The following is a 15,169-nucleotide window of genomic DNA, read 5'->3' as shown; positions in this document are numbered from 1 at the left end:
CCCATCTGTATGAACATGGATATATCTACACAGCCATCTGGATGAACATGGAAATATGTACACCACTATCTGTATGAACATGGAAATCTCTACACCGCTATCTGTGTAAACATGCATACATCTTCACCGCTATCTGTATAAACATGGAAATATCTACACTGCTATCTGCATGAACATGGAAATATCTACACCGCTATCTGTATGAACATGGAAATATCTTCACCGCCATCTGTATGAACATGGATATATCTACACAGCCATCTGGATGAACTTGGAAATATCTACACCGCTATCTGTATGAACATGGAAACAGCTACACCGCTATCAGTATGAACATGGAAATATCTACACCGCTATCTGTATGAACACGGAAATATCTACACCGCTATCTGTATGAACATGGAAATATCTTCACCGCCATCTGTATGAACGTGAATATATCTACACAGCCATCTAGATGAACATGGAAATATCTACACCGCTATATGTATGAACATGGAATTAACTACACCGGTATCTGAATGAACATGGAAATATCTACACCGCTATCTGTATGAACATGGAAATATCCACACCGCCATCTGTATGAACATGGTTATATCTACACAGCCATCTGGATGAACATGGAAATATCTACACCGCTATCTGTATGAACATGGAAATAGCTACACCGCTCTCTGTGTAAACATGCATACATCTTCACCGCTATCTGTAGAAACATGGAAATATCTACACCGCTAACCGTAAAAACATGGAAATATCAGCACCGCTATCTGTATGAACATGGAAATATCTACACAGCCATATGGACGAACATGGAAATATCTACACCGCTATCTGTATGAACATGGAAATAGCTACACCGCTATCTGTATGAACATGGAAACATCTACACCACTATCTGTATGAACATGGAAATATCTACACCGCTATCTGTATGAACATGGAAATATCTTCACCGCCATCTGTATGAACATGGATATATCTACACAGCCATCCGGATGAACATGGAAATATCTACACCGCTATTTGTATGAACATGGAAATAGCTACTCCGCTATCTGAACATGGAAATATCTACACCGCTATCTGCATGAACATGGAAATATCTACACCGCTATCTGTATGAACATGGAAATACCTTCACCGCCATCTGTATGAACATGGATATATCTACACAGCCATCTGGATGAACATGGAAATATCTACACCGCTATCTGTATGAACATGGAAATATCTACACCGCTATCTTTGTAAACATGCATACATCTTCACCGCTGTCTGTATAAACATGGAAATATCTGCACCGCTATCTGTGTAAACATGCATACATCTTCACCGCTATCTGTATAAACATGGAAATATCTACACCGCTATCTGTATAAACATGGAAATATCTACACCGCTACCTGTATAAACATGGAAATATCAGCACCGCTATCTGTATGAACATGGAAATATCTACACAGCCATCTGGATGAACATGAAAATATCTACACCGCCATCTGTATGAACATGGAAATAGCTACACCGCTACCTGTATGAACATGGAAATATCTACACCGCTATCTGAATGAACATGGAAATATCTACACCACTATCTGTATGAACATGGAAATATATTCACCGCCATCTGTATGAACATGGATATATCTACACAGCCATCTGGATGAACATGGAAATATCTACACCTCTACATGTATGAACATGGAAATAGCTACACCGCTATCTGTATGAACATGGAAATAGCTACACTGCTATCTGTATGAACATGGAAGTATCTACACCGCTATCTGTATGAACATGGAAATATATTCACCGCCATATGTATGAACATGGATATATCTACACAGCCATCTGGATGAACATGGAAATATCTACACCACTATATGTATGAACATGGAATTAGCTAAACCGCTATGTCTATGAACATGGAAATATCTACACCGCTATCTGTATGAACATGGAAGTATCTACACCGCTATCTGTATGAACATTGAAATATCTTCACCGCCATATGTATGAACACGGATATATCTAGACAGCCATCTGGATGAACATGGAAATATCAGCACCGCTGTCTGTATGAACATGGAAATATCTACACCGCTATCTGTATGAACATGGAAATATCTACACAGCTATCTGTTTGAACATGGAAATATCTACACAGCTATCTGCATGAAAATGGAAATATCTACACAGCTTTCTGCATATACATCAAAATATCTACAAAGCTATTCCTCTACACATGGAAATATCTACACCGCAATCTCTATAAACATGGAAATATCTACACCGCCATCTGTATGAACATGGAAATATCTGCACCGCCATCTGTATGAACATATAAATATCTAGACCGCCATCTGTATTAAGATGGAGATATCTACACCGCTATCTGTATAAACACGGAAATATCTACACTGCTACCTGTATAAACATGGAAATATCTACACCGCTATCTGTATAAACATGGAAATATCTACACCGCTACCTGTATAAACATGGAAATATCAGCACCGCTATCTTTATGAACATGGAAATATCTACACCGCTATCTCTATGAACATGGAAATATCTACACCGATATCTGTAAGAACATGGAAATATCTTCACCGCCATCTGTATGAACATGGATATATCTACACAGCCATCTGGACGAAAATGGAAATATCAGCACCGCTGTCTGTATGAACATGGAAATATCTACACCGCTATCTGTATGAACATGGAAATATCTACACCGCTATCTGTATGAACATGGAAATACCTTCACCGCCATCTGTATGAACATGGATATATCTACACAGCCATCTGGATGAACATGGAAATATCTACACCACTATCTGAATGAACATGGAAATCTCTACACCGCTATCTGTGTAAACATGCATACATCTTCACCGCTATCTGTATAAACATGGAAATATCTACACTGCTATCTGCATGAACATGGAAATATCTACACCGCTATCTGTATGAACATGGAAATATCTTCACCGCCATCTGTATGAACATGGATATATCTACACAGCCATCTGTATGAACATGGAAATATCTACACCGCTATCTGTATGAACATGGAAACAGCTACACCGCTATCAGTATGAACATGGAAATATCTACACCGCTATCTGTATGAACACGGAAATATCTACACCGCTATCTGTATGAACATGGAAATATCTTCACCGCCATCTATATGAACATGAATATATCTACACAGCCATCTGGATGAACATGGAAATATCTACACCGCTGTATGTATGAACATGGAATTAACTACACCGGTATCTGAATGAACATGGAAATATCTACACCGCTATCTGTATGAACATGGAAATATCTACACCGCCATCTGTATGAAAATGGTTATATCTACACAGCCATCTGGATGAACATGGAAATATCTACACCGCTATCTGTATGAACATGGAAATATCTACACCGCTCTCTGTGTAAACATGCATACATCTTCACCGTTATCTGTATAAACATGGAAATATCTACACCGTTACCCGTATAAACATGGGAATATCCGCACCGCTATCTGTATGAACATGGAAATATCTACACAGCCATCTGGACGAACATGGAAATATCTACACCGCTATCTGTATGAACATGGAAATAGCTACACCGCTATCTATATGAACATGGAAACATCTACACCACTATCTGTATGAACATGGAAATATCTACACCACTATCTGTATGAACATGGAAATATCTTCACCGCCATCTGTATGAACATGGATATATCTACACAGCCATCTGGATGAACATGGAAATATCTACACCGCTATCTGTATGAACATGGAAATAGCTACTCCGCTATCTGAACATGGAAATATCTACACCGCTATCTGTACATGGAAATATCTACACCGCTATCTGTATGAACATGGAAATATCTTCACCGCCAACTGTATGAACATGGATATATCTACACAGCCATCTGGATGAACATGGAAATATCTACACCGCTATCTGTATGAACATGGAAATATCTACACCGCTATTTTTGTAAACATGCATACATCTTCACCGCTGTCTGTATAAACATGGAAATATCTGCACCGCTATCTGTATGAACATGGAAATATCTACATCGCTATCTGTATGAACATGGAAATAGCTACACCGCTATCTGTATGAACATGGAAATATCTACACCACTATCTGTATGAACATGGAAATATCTACACCGCTATCTGTATGAACATGGAAATATATAGACCACTATCTGTATAAACATGGAAATATCTACACCGCTACCAATATAAACTTGGAAATATCAGCACCGCTATCCGTATGAACATGGAAATATCTACACCGCTATCTCTATGAACATGGAAATATTTACACCGATATCTGTATGAACATGGAAATATCTTCACCGCCATCTGTATTAACATGGATATATCTACACAGCCATCTGGATGAACAAGGAAATATCAGCACCGCTGTCTGTATGAACATGGAAATATCTACACCGCTATCTGTATGAACATGGAAATATCTACACAGCTATCTGTTTGAACATGGAAATATCTACACCGCTATCTCTATGAACATGGAAATATCTACACCGATATCTGTAAGAACATGGAAATATCTTCACCGCCATCTGTATGAACATGGATATATCTGCACAGCCATCTGGACGGAAATGGAAATATCAGCACCGCTGTCTGTATGAACATGGAAATATCTACACCGCTATCTGTATGAACATGGAAATATCTACACCGCTATCTGTATGAACATGGAAATATCTTCACCGCCATCCGTATGAACATGGATATATCTACGCAGCCATCTGGATGAATATGGAAATATCTACACCGCTATCTGTATGAACATGGAAATCTCTACACCGCTATCTGTGTAAACATGTATACAACTTCACCGCTATCTGTATAAACATGGAAATATCTACACTGCTATCTGCATGAACATGGAAATATCTACACCGCTGTCTGTACGAACATGCAAATATCTTCACCGCCATCTGTATGAACATGGATATATCTACACAGCCATCTGGATGAACATGGAAGTATCTACACCGCTATCTGTATGAACATGGAAACAGCTACACCGCTATCTGTATGAACATGGAAATATCTACACCGCTATCTGTATGAACACGGAAATATCTACACCGCTATCTGTAAGAACATGGAAATATCTTCACCGCCATCTGTATGAACATGAATATATCTACACAGCCATCTGGATGAACATGGAAATATCTACAACTCTATATGTATGAACATGGAATTAGCTACACCGGTATCTGAATGAACATGGAAATATCTACACCGCTATCTGTATGAACATGGAAATATCTACACCGCTATCTGTATGAACATGGAAATATCTACACCGCTATCTGTGTAAACATGCATACATCTTCACCGCTGTCTGTATAAACATGTAAATATCTACACCGCTATCTGTATGAACATGGAAATATCTTCACCGCCATCTGTATGAACATGGATATATCTACACAGCCATCTGGATGAACATGGAAATATCTACACAGCTATCTGAACATGGAAATATCTACACGGCTATCTGTATGAACATGGAAATATCTACACCGCTATCTGTATGAACATGGAAATATATAGACCACTATCTGTATAAACATGGAAATATCTACACCGCTACCTATATAAACTTGGAAATATCAGCACCACTATCTGTATGAACATGGAAATATCTACACCGCTATCTCTATGAACATGGAAATATTTACACCGATATCTGTATGAACATGGAAATATCTTCACCGCCATCTGTATGAACATGGATATATCTACACAGCCATCTGGATGAACAAGGAAATATCAGCACCGCTGTCTGTATGAACATGGAAATATCTACACCACTATCTGTTTGAACATGGAAATATCTACACCGCTATATGCATGAAAATGGAAATATCTACACAGCTATCTGCATATACATGGAAATATCTACAAAGCTATTCCTCTACACATGGAAATATCTACACCGCAATCTCTATAAACATGGAAATATCTGCACCGCAATCTGTATGAACATATAAATATCTACACCGCCATCTGTATTAAGATGGAGATATCTACACCGCTATCTGTATAAACACGGAAATATCTACACCGCTACCTGTATAAACATGGAAATATCTACACCGCTATCTGTATAAACATGGAAATATCTACACCGCTACCTGTATAAACATGGAAATATCAGCACCGCTATCTGTATGAACATGGAAATATCTACACCGCTATCTCTATGAACATGGAAATATCTACACCGATATCTGTAATAACATGGAAATATCTTCACCGCCATCTGTATGAACATGGATATATCTACACAGCCATCTGGACGGAAATGGAAATATCAGCACCGCTGTCTGTATGAACATGGAAATATCTACACCGCTATCTGTATGAACATGGAAATATCTTCACCGCCATCCGCATTAACATTGATATATCTACGCAGCCATCTGGATAAACATGGAAATATCTACACCGCTATCTGTATGAACATGGAAATCTCTACACCGCTATCTGTGTAAACATGCATACATATTCACCGCTATCTGTATAAACATGGAAATATCTACACTGCTATCTGCATGAACATGGAAATATCTACACCGCTGTCTGTATGAACATGGAAATATCTTCACCGCCATCTGTATGAACATGGAAATATCTACACAGCCATCTGGATGAACATGGAAGTATCTACACCGCTGTCTGTATGAACATGGAAACAGCTACACCGCTATCTGTATGAACATGGAAATATCTACACCGCTATCTGTATGAACACGGAAATATGTACACCGCTATCTGTATGAACATGGAAATATCTTCACCGCCATCTGTATGAACATGAATATATCTACACAGCCATCTGTATGAACATGGAAATATCTATAACTCTATATGTATGAACATAGAATTAGCTACACCTGTATCTGAATGAACATGGAAATATCTACACCACTATCTGTATGAACATGGAAATATCTACACCGCTATCTGTATGAACATGGAAATATCTACACCGCTATCTGTGTAAGCATGAATACATCTTCACCGCTGTCTGTATAAACATGTAAATATCTACACCGCTATCTGTATGAACATGGAAATATCTTCACCGCCATCTGTATGAACATTCGTATATCTACACAGCCATCTGGATGAACATGGATATATCTCCACCGCTATCTGCATGAACATGGAAATATCTACACCGCTATCTGTGTAAACATGCATACATCTTCACCGCTATCTGTATAAACACGGAAATATCTAAACCGCTACCTGTATAAACATGGAAATATCAGCATCGCTATCTGTATGAACATGGAAATATCTACACCGCTATCTCTATGAACATGGAAATATCTACACCGATATCTGTATGAACATGGAAATATCTTCACCGCCATCTGTATGAACTTGGATATATCTACACAGCCATCTGGATGAACATGGAAATATCAGCACCGCTGTCTGTATGAACATGGAAATACCTACACCCTATCTGTATGAACATGGAAATATCTACACCGCTATCTGTATGAACATGGAAATATCTTCACCACCATCTGTACGAACATGGATATATCTACACAGCCATCTGGATGAACATGGAAATATCTACACCGCTATCTGTATGAACATGGAAATATCTACACAGCCATCTGGATGAACATGGAAATCTCTACACCGCTATCTGTATGAACATGGAAATAGCTACACCTCTATCTGTATGAAAATGGAAATATCTACACCGCTATCTGTATGAACATGGAAAGATCTACACCGCCATCTGTATGAACATGGAAATAACTTCACCGCCATCTGTATGAACATGGATATACCTACACAGCCATCTGGATGAACATGGATATATCTACACCGCTATCTGTATGAACATGGAAATATCTGCACCGCTATCTGTGTAAACATGCATACATCTTCACCGCTATCTGTATAAACATGGAAATGTCTACACCGCTATGTGTATGAACATGGAAATATCTACACCGCTATCTGTTTGAACATGGAAATATCTACACCGCTATCTGCATGAAAATGTAAATATCTATAAAGCTATCTGCATATACATGGAAATATCTACAAAGCTATTTCTTTACACATGGAAATATCTACACTGCTATCTCTATAAACATGGAAATATCTACACCGCCATCTGTATGAACATGGAAATATCTGCACCGCCATATTTATGAACATATAAATATCTACACCGCCATCTGTATTAAGATGGAGATATCTACACCGTTATCTGTATAAACATGGAAATATCTACACCGCTATCTATATAAACATGGAAATATCTACACCACTATCTGTACAAACATGGAAATATCTACACCGCTATCTGTATGAACATGGAAATATCTACGCCACTATCTGTATGAACATGGAAATATCTACACCGCTATCTGTATGAACATGGAAATATCTTCACCGCCATCTGTATGAACATGGATATATCTACACAGCCATCTGGATGAACATGGAAATATCTACACCGCTATCTGTATGAACATGGAAATAGCTACACCGCTATCTGTATGAACATGGAAATATCTACACTGCTATCTGTATGAACATGGAAATATCTACACCGCTATCTGTATGAACATGGAAATATCTTCACCGCCATCTGTATGAACATGGATATATCTACACAGCCATCTGGATGAACATGGAAATATCAACACCGCTATCTGTATGAATATGGAAATATCTACACCGCTATCTGTTTTAACAGGCATACATCTTCACCGCTATCTGAATAAACATGGAAATATCTACACTGCTATCTGTGTAAACATGCATACATCTTCACCGCTATCTGTATAAACATGGATATATCTACACCGCTATCTGTATAAACATGGAAATATCTACTCCGCTACCTGTATAAACATGGAAATATCAGCACCGTTATCTGTATGAACATGGAAATATCTACACAGCCATCTGGATGAAAATGGAAATAGTTACACCGCTATCTGTATGAACATGGAAATAGCTACACCGCTATCTGTATGAACATGGGAATATCTACACCACTATCTGTATGAACATGGAAATATCTACACCGCTATCTGTATGAACATGGAAATATCTTCACCGCCATCTGTATGAACATGAATATATCTACACAGCCATCTGGATGAACATGGAAATATCGACACCGCTATATGTATGAACATGGAATTAGCTACACCGCTATCTGTATGAACATGGAAATATCTACACCGCTTTCTGTATGAACATGGAAATATCTACACCGCTATCTGTATGAACATGGAAATATCTTCACCGCCATCTGTATGAACATGGATATATCTACACAGCCATCTGGATGAACATGGAAATATCTGCACCGCTATCTGTATGAACATGGAAATATCTACACCACTATCTGTGTAAACATGCATATATCTTCACTGCTATCTGTATAAACATGGAATTATCTACACCGCTATCTGTATGACCATGGAAATATCTACACCGCTATCTGTTTGATCACGGAAATATCTACTCCGCTATCTGCATGAAAATGGAAATATCTACTCAGCTATCTGCAAATACATGGAAATATCTACAAAGCTATTTCTTTACACATGGAAATAACTACACCGCTATCTCTATTAACATGGAAATATCTACACCGCCATTTGTATGAACTTGGAAATATCTGCACCGCAATCTGTATGAACATATAAATACCTACACCGCCATCTGTATTAAGATGGAGATATCTACACCGCTATCTGTATAAACATGGAAATATCTACACCGCTATCTGTATAAACATGGAAATATCTACACCGCTACCTGTATAAACATGGAAATATCAGCACCGCTATCTGTATGAACATGGAAATATCTACACAGCCATCTGGATGAATATCGAAATATCTACACCGCTATCTTTATGAACATGGAAATAGCTACACCGCTATCTGTATGAACATGGAAATATCTACACCACTAACTGTATGAACATGGAAATATCTACACCGCTATCTGCATGAACATGGAAATATCTTCACCGCCATCTGTATGAACATGGATATATCTAGACAGCCATCTGGATGAACATGGAAATATCAGCACCGCTGTCTGTATGAACATGGAAATATCTAAACCGCTATCTGTATGAACATGGAAATATCTACAGAGCTATCTGTTTGAACATGGAAATATCTACACCGCTATCTGCATGAAAATGGAAATATCTACACAGCTTTCTGCATATACATCAAAATATCTACAAAGATATTCCTCTACACATGGAAATATCTACACCGCAATCTCTATAAACATGGAAATATCTACACCGCCATCTGTATGAACATGGAAATATCTGCACCGCCATCTGTATGAACATATAAATATCTAGACCGCCATCTGTATTAAGATGGAGATATCTACACCGCTATCTGTATAAACACGGAAATATCTACACCGCTACCTGTATAAACATGGAAATATCTACACCGCTATCTGTATAAACATGGAAATATCTACACCGCTACCTGTATAAACATGGAAATATCAGCACCGCTATCTGTATGAACATGGAAATATCTACACCGCTATCTCTATGAACATGGAAATATCTACACCGATATCTGTAAGAACATGGAAATATCTTCACCGCCATCTGTATGAACATGGATATATCTACACAGCTATCTGGACGAAAATGGAAATAGCACCGCTGTCTGTATGAACATGGAAATATCTACACCGCTATCTGTATGAACATGGAAATATCTACACCGCTATCTGTATGAACATGGAAATATCTTCACCGCCATCTGTATGAACATGGATATATCTACACAGCCATCTGGATGAACATGGAAATATCTACACAGCTATCTGTATGAACATGGAAATCTCTACACCACTATCTGTGTAAACATGCATACATCTTCACCGCTATCTGTATAAACATGGAAATATCTACACTGCTATCTGCATGAACATGGAAATATCTACACCGCTATCTGTATGAACATGGAAATATCTACACAGCTCTCTGTTTGAACATGGAAATATCTACACCGCTATCTGCATGAAAATGGAAATATCTACCCAGCTATCTGCATATACATGGAAATATCTACAAAGCTATTTCTCTACACATGGAAATATCTCCACCGCAATCTCTATAAACATGGAAATATCTTCACCGCCATCTGTATGAACATGGAAATATCTGCACCGCCATCTGTATGAACATATAAATATCTAGACCGCCATCTGTATTAAGATGGAGATATCTACACCGCTATCTGTATAAACATGGATATATCTACACCGCTATCTGTATAAACATGGAAATATCTACACCGCTACCTGTATAAACATGGAAATATCAGCACCGTTATCTGTATGAACATGGAAATATCTACACAGCCATCTGGATGAGAATGGAAATAGTTACACCGCTATCTGTATGAACATGGAAATAGCTACACCGCTATCTGTATGAACATGGGAATATCTACACCGCTATCTGTATGAACATGGAAATATCTGCACCGCCATATTTATGAACATATAAATATCTACACCGCCATCTGTATTAAGATGGAGATATCTACACCGTTATCTGTATAAAAATGGAAATATCTACACCGCTATCTATATAAACATGGAAATATCTACACCACTATCTGTACAAACATGGAAATATCTACACCGCTTCCTGTATAAACATGGAAATATCCCCACCGCTATCTGTATGAACATGGAAATATCTACACAGCCATCTGAATGAACATGGAAATAACTACAACGCTATCTGTATTAACATGGAAATAGCTACACCGCTATCTGTATGAACATGGAAATATCTACGCCACTATCTGTATGAACATGGAAATATCAGCACCGCTGTCTGTATGAACATGGAAATATCTACACCGATATCTGTATGAACATGGAAATATCTTCACCGCCATCTGTATGAACATGGAAATATCTACACAGCCATCTGGATGAACATGAAAATATCTACACCGCTATCTGTATGAACATGGAAATAGCTATACCGCTACCTGTATGATCATGGAAATATCTACACCGCTATCTGAATGAACATGGAAATATCTACACCACTATCTGTATGAACATGGAAATATATTCACCGCAATCTGTATGAACATGGATATATCTACACAGCCATCTGGATGAACATGGAAATATCTACACCTCTATATGTATGAACATGGAAATAGCTACACCGCTATCTGTATGAACATGGAAATAGCTACACCGCTATCTGTATGAACATGGAAGTATCTACACCGCTATCTGTATGAACATGGAAATATCTTCACCGCCATATGTATGAACATGGATATACCTACACAGCCATGTGGATGAACATGGAAACATCTACACCACCATATGTATGAACATGGAATTAGCTAAACCGCTATGTCTATGAACATGGAAATATCTACACCGCTATCTGTATGAACATGGAAGAATCTACACCGCTATCTGTATGAACATTGAAATATCTTCACCGCCATATGTATGAACACGGATATATCTAGACAGCCATCTGGATGAACATGGAAATATCAGCACCGCTATCTGTATGAACATGGAAATATCTACACAGCCATCTGAATGAACATGGAAATAACTACAACGCTATCTGTATTAACATGGAAATAGCTACACCGCTATCTGTATGAACATGGAAATATCTACGCCACTATCTGTATGAACATGGAAATATCTACACCGCTATCTGTATGAACATGGAAATATCTTCACCGCCATCTGTATGAACATGGATATATCTACACAGCCATCTGGATGAACATGGAAATATCTACACCGCTATCTGTATGAACATGGAAATATCTTCACCGCCATCTGTATGAACATGGATATATCTACACAGCCATCTGGATGAACATGGAAATATCAACACCGCTATCTGTATGAACATGGAAATATCTACACCGCTATCTGTTTTAACAGGCATACATCTTCACCGCTATCTGAATAAACATGGAAATATCTACACTGCTATCTGTGTAAACATGCATACATCTTCACCGCTATCTGTATATACATGGATATATCTACACCGCTATCTGTATAAACATGGAAATATCTACTCCGCTACCTGTATAAACATGGAAATATCAGCACCGTTATCTGTATGAACATGGAAATATCTACACAGCCATCTGGATGAAAATGGAAATAGTTACACCGCTATCTGTATGAACATGGAAATAGCTACACCGCTATCTGTATGAACATGGGAATATCTACACCGCTATCTGTATGAACATGGAAATATCTACACCGCTATCTGTATGAACATGGAAATATCTTCACCGCCATCTGTATGAACATGAATATATCTACACAGCCATCTGGATGAACATGGAAATATCGACACCGCTATATGTATGAACATGGAATTAGCTACACCGCTATCTGTATGAACATGGAAATATCTACACCGCTTTCTGTATGAACATGGAAATATCTACACCGCTATCTGTATGAACATGGAAATATCTTCACCGCCATCTGTATGAACATGGATATATCTACACAGCCATCTGGATGAACATGGAAATATCTGCACCGCTATCTGTATGAACATGGAAATATCTACACCACTATCTGTGTAAACATGCATATATCTTCACTGCTATCTGTATAAACATGGAATTATCTACACCGCTATCTGTATGACCATGGAAATATCTACACCGCTATCTGTTTGATCACGGAAATATCTACTCCGCTATCTGCATGAAAATGGAAATATCTACTCAGCTATCTGCAAATACATGGAAATATCTACAAAGCTATTTCTTTACACATGGAAATAACTACACCGCTATCTCTATTAACATGGAAATATCTACACCGCCATTTGTATGAACTTGGAAATATCTGCACCGCAATCTGTATGAACATATAAATATCTACACCGCCATCTGTATTAAGATGGAGATATCTACACCGCTATCTGTATAAACATGGAAATATCTACACCGCTATCTGTATAAACATGGAAATATCTACACCGCTACCTGTATAAACATGGAAATATCAGCACCGCTATCTGTATGAACATGGAAATATCTACACAGCCATCTGGATGAATATCGAAATATCTACACCGCTATCTTTATGAACATGGAAATAGCTACACCGCTATCTGTATGAACATGGAAATATCTACACCACTAACTGTATGAACATGGAAATATCTACACCGCTATCTGCATGAACATGGAAATATCTTCACCGCCATCTGTATGAACATGGATATATCTAGACAGCCATCTGGATGAACATGGAAATATCAGCACCGCTGTCTGTATGAACATGGAAATATCTAAACCGCTATCTGTATGAACATGGAAATATCTACAGAGCTATCTGTTTGAACATGGAAATATCTACACCGCTATCTGCATGAAAATGGAAATATCTACACAGCTTTCTGCATATACATCAAAATATCTACAAAGATATTCCTCTACACATGGAAATATCTACACCGCAATCTCTATAAACATGGAAATATCTACACCGCCATCTGTATGAACATGGAAATATCTGCACCGCCATCTGTATGAACATATAAATATCTAGACCGCCATCTGTATTAAGATGGAGATATCTACACCGCTATCTGTATAAACACGGAAATATCTACACCGCTACCTGTATAAACATGGAAATATCTACACCGCTATCTGTATAAACATGGAAATATCTACACCGCTACCTGTATAAACATGGAAATATCAGCACCGCTATCTGTATGAACATGGAAATATCTACACCGCTATCTCTATGAACATGGAAATATCTACACCGATATCTGTAAGAACATGGAAATATCTTCACCGCCATCTGTATGAACATGGATATATCTACACAGCTATCTGGACGAAAATGGAAATAGCACCGCTGTCTGTATGAACATGGAAATATCTACACCGCTATCTGTATGAACATGGAAATATCTACACCGCTATCTGTATGAACATGGAAATATCTTCACCGCCATCTGTATGAACATGGATATA

Source organism: Gorilla gorilla, chromosome 22 (genome assembly GCF_029281585.2).
Source record: "Gorilla gorilla gorilla isolate KB3781 chromosome 22, NHGRI_mGorGor1-v2.1_pri, whole genome shotgun sequence".
Taxonomy (NCBI): domain Eukaryota; kingdom Metazoa; phylum Chordata; class Mammalia; order Primates; family Hominidae; genus Gorilla; species Gorilla gorilla.
This window is presented reverse-complemented; position numbering follows the sequence as displayed.